Source organism: Salvia hispanica, unplaced genomic scaffold (assembly GCF_023119035.1).
Source record: "Salvia hispanica cultivar TCC Black 2014 unplaced genomic scaffold, UniMelb_Shisp_WGS_1.0 HiC_scaffold_1163, whole genome shotgun sequence".
Lineage (NCBI taxonomy): Eukaryota > Viridiplantae > Streptophyta > Magnoliopsida > Lamiales > Lamiaceae > Salvia > Salvia hispanica.
In genome coordinates, this window is record NW_025951431.1 from 42,649 (window position 1) to 47,267 (window position 4,619).

Genomic DNA, 4,619 nt, shown 5'->3' on the forward strand with positions numbered 1-4,619 from the left:
CCCACGGGTGATTGGCCCCGGGGAGGGCACCAGCCTATTATCCGTGGGGAAAACCTCATTCCGGTCGCCGTCATGGGATAATCCTCTTTTTGAACAAGTGCTCCCGTCGACCACCCCCACCGATCTTCTATATGAAACCCGTTGGCGATGGCCCGGGGTTCGGGATTTGAATCTGAACCCTGATCGTCAAAATGTTGGGAAAAAAAGGAGATGGAATTGCTAATAGATTACAATACGAGGGAGAGAATTCACAAAGTAGTGGAGGGGCTTAATTTATTATATTGAAAGTTTAATCTCTTTTCTCATACATTACATCAAATTTATATTTATAGGCTATTATGGGGTTTTCCCGCCCTTAAGACTTAAGTAGCAAAAACAAATGATGAGGTTTTGTTCCCCTTTTCAAGAAACTTACGGTGACTATTAAAACAAATTCAAAATAAAATTGACTTCTTTCTTCATGCTTCTAGAAAATTGATAGATGGCACTTAGTTGGCCCCAACTTTTGGCATGACAATGTTGATTTTTATATATTTGAGTTTAGCTCAAAAATTTCCCTCCCTTAAACTCAAATCTCTTCCATCTTTCATCCCGATTTTCATCAATACCCTTATGCAACGAGTCTCGCCTTGTATCTTTCAATCTTTCCTTCAACATTCATCTTCTTTTGTTACCCACTTAACTCCTATCGGTTGATGATTCTCCGCAATTCTACCATTTCCCAAGTGTCATTCTTTCAATAGCAGCAATTTCTTCATCCATTGCACTAGCGAATATTAGGTGTATTTGTTGTATAATAGAGATCTTGCAAACTTCTCATTCTTGGTTGCCTTTGGGCTCTTCTTCATCTTTGTTGTTGAGTGATTCGTCCTGTGATCATTGGTGTAGAGTTGATGGTTCTGTTTCTCGGTACTAACATATTTTTGTTGTTCCAACCCCACATACTTTCTTCATTTATATGCACATCTCCACAATTACCTTCTTCATTCGGATCAAATAGTCTGAAGCCCTTCGGTCTTCTCATCATACCCGATGAACACATACTTTTGCTTTTATCATCTAACTTTTTCTTCTTTGATTCGGTACAGTGCATAGGCTACACTACCGAATATCTTGAGATGTGACATTGTTGGTTTTACCCCCTCCATGCTTCCCGATGTGTCAAATCCATCACTTTGCATGAGGACATCGATTTTGTACATACACCGCACATTACGCTTCGCCCAGAATTCTTTTGCCATTTTTTGGTTTCAACATTGACCGAACCATGTCGGAATGGTTCAATTCTTCCTTTCGCTACACCATTTTGTTAGGCGAGTGGGGCGGGTTATATATCTTTTTTTCCTTGTTTTTTCGTTTGTGAAAGCGGTTGACATGTATTCACCAACTCTATCTGACCGCAACGCCTTAGTATTGTAGCCCGTTCTTTTTTCAACCATCATCTGTATTTCTTGAAAGTTTCAAGTGCTTCAGATTTCTCTTTAAGAAAGTACACCCACGTTTTCCCTTGTGTAGTCATCTATAAAAGTGATGAAATACCTCTTTCCCCAAACGACTCGGGTGTGATTGACCACATATGTCTGTATGTATCATCTCGAGAATATTCTTCGCGTGATATTCCGCCTTCTTAGGGAACTAATTTTGCTTGTTTGCCGAGGCCCCTTTTCTTCACAGAATGATCTCGAGTAATTTATATCTGGTAGCCCATGGACCATACCATTTTTGCCGTTTTAATGGCTTCCCATGTCTACTTTCAAACATTTCTTTGAACATTTTGCAAGTTGAGTTTGTACATTCGATTCTTGGCCATTCCGACACGTGCAATTACGTAACCTCTTTATCCTTCAATTGCATCATTTGATCTTTGATGAATCGAGTAGCCCTTCCCCATTAATTGTCCCATGCTCGAATATTGCTATTCATATTCGGCACATAATCCCATTTTCAATAGTACTTTCTTCACCATTGTGCAAGAAACTGATTTTACCTCGACCTTTACTTCAATTTTTGAGGCATCACCAAATGATACATACCCATCTTTAATTTCTTCCATCTCCGTGAAGAGATGTTTGCGCCCACAAATGTGATTGCGGCCCCGGGTGTCAAGATACCACACCTTTCTACACCAATATCGGAATGGTGTCATCATACCATCATGAGAACACCATCTTCTTTTTTCCTCTCTTCACCCAGAGATTCATGTTTCTCTTTCCCGTCTCGGGGATCTACAATCTCTTGCATAGTGTCCGTGTTTCCGCAATTGTAACAATCAACGTTTGGGGCGATAGCAACGGCCGCCTCTGCCACGACCTCGCCATCTCCGCCACCACGACCTCTTCCTCCACCCACGCCAATTTTGAGCAAGATTTTGGGTTTTTTCTTTCATCGGGTTGTTCTTTTTCTCATAGCCCCTTCCATAACCGATCGCGGCCTCCAAAGTTTCCCCTTTCTTGGTGATCGTGCTGCACATACATGGCTTTTTTTCATTAATTGTCGCCCTTTGGGTTGCAAGGCCTCATCAAGTGATTCTTTTTTCTTCTTTTTTTTTCTTTGTCCGTGGCCCCCAGGGATCCAAGCTAAATCATCAATGGTCATCTCCTCTAGATTTTTTGATTCTTCAATTGCACACACCAGTTCTCAAAATCCTTTGTTAATGATCGTAGAATCGTTTCTACGACCCGGCACGGTTAGGTTTTCACCGTTGCGTTTGAGTGATTTACCACCGTTTTGGGCACGAGTGATATAATCGAAACTCCTTCGTCTCTTTCATCTTCATGGCCTCCAATTCACCTTCCAAGGTTTGGAGTCGTATTTGTTGACTCGGTCGCGCTTTGAACACTTCGCAATGTTTCATGCCTCTGATGTCAGGGACCAACATTTTTTTCAAAACCGGGAAACATCTACGGCTTGAAACATGAGATATAGAGTGGTCTTGTTTCATACGCTTCTCCCCCCATATCCTTGATGAGCCGCGACATGGCCTCGATTTCATCTTGACTCGGTTCTTCATAACCGGTCCCCAACTAACTCCCACATCTTGCGCGCCGAAATGCTCTCATTTGAATGCCCAATTGTCGTAGTTCATCTTGGTAAGACGGGCAACGACAGATGCCCACCGACGCCCCTGGGGGCTCGCCATCGGTCTCGATGCCACTTTGTTGAAATAAAAGGAGATGGAATTGCTAATCGTTCGTACCGGTATCCGGCCGCGGCGAACGACCGGGGGTGGATCGCCACGCGGCGGGTCGGGGGGGCCGCCTGTCCCCTGGCGGTTTCGACTGGGTTAGGCGGGTTGCCCCTGCCAATACAACCGATGATCATTGCACTTCCTCCTCAATTTCCATGAGTTCGAGATGAAATGCACCAGATGTAAAAGCCCACTTTCTTAACGAAAAAATTTCCCGTCACGACACACACACAAAACCACAATCCGCGCCTCAACAAGGGTGGCGGGGCGCGAGGTCATCGGCCAAAACAAGTGGTTTCAAGAGTATTACACAAGTAATTTGGACAAATAATTCTTCATTAATTTAATACGGAATTAATGAAAGCCCTATTTATATTGTCTAAAGACCCTGGGTGGGTTTACCTTAAACCTATTCATCGGGAAAAGAACCAAAGAAAAACCCGAAGGGACTTATAAACCGCCAGACTCAATAATGTTTGCAAAATAAATTAAACCAAATATTCAATAATAAAACAAAACTAAGAAAGCAAAAACTAAAGATATTATGCGCCTCACTTGGCGACGAATTCTGAAGAAGTCCCGAGGCTTGATGTTCTCCCTGGCCTAAGCTTCCGGATGGTCGTCTCCTTCTTCCGCTGCCACGGTTTCGGCACCTCTTCCTCCTCCGACGTCTCCTCCGTCGTAGCTGTTGTCTCCCTCTCTATCACCTCATCGCTCGTTCTCACATCATCTCCCGCGATGTTGGAGTCGATCGGTGGAGTCAGTGTTCGAACATACTACAACAGAATCGAACAAAAAGGCTAAGACAAAAAATAACAACCTTCCTTTGAGCAAGTTTCCTCAACTTAGGCACTTCATCCATTAGCCTGGCCTTGATGCGCGCACCTCCGCATACAACGCCACCACGGGTCGCCCGTCCGTCTCATACGCAGCAATCTTCGATTTCGAGACGAAAATCAGATCCCAATAATAATTTTTGGGGAGCGAGGTTGATTTGGGAGTCGAAGGTGGAGTAGAGGTGGGCGACGGCGTCGTCGGGAGAAGGCATTCTGATCGCGCCGCTTCTCAATATCGTATTTTCGTATTTCTGCGGATGAAATCTACCCCAACGAATGTCGTAAACGCTCATCTTATTTCAATTTTTGTTTTGATGATTGAGGGCGATACTAGATTTGTTGGGGGAATGAAGAGAGAGATAGAGAGAATCAGCTCGTTAAAATTTTTAATATCTTGTCCCATATCAATTTGGTAACAATCCTAGCTTGTCTATCAGTGTGGATAACCCCTCCCTTATAAGGCCTTTAAGTGGGTGAGGGCCCCTTTCTTATATGGTATCGAGCGGCCCAAGTCGATGATGGATTTATCCCTTTATCCCTTCTCTTGCCTACCCACTTGATGGAAGTCCGATGTGTCATTTCGCCCACACGTGAGG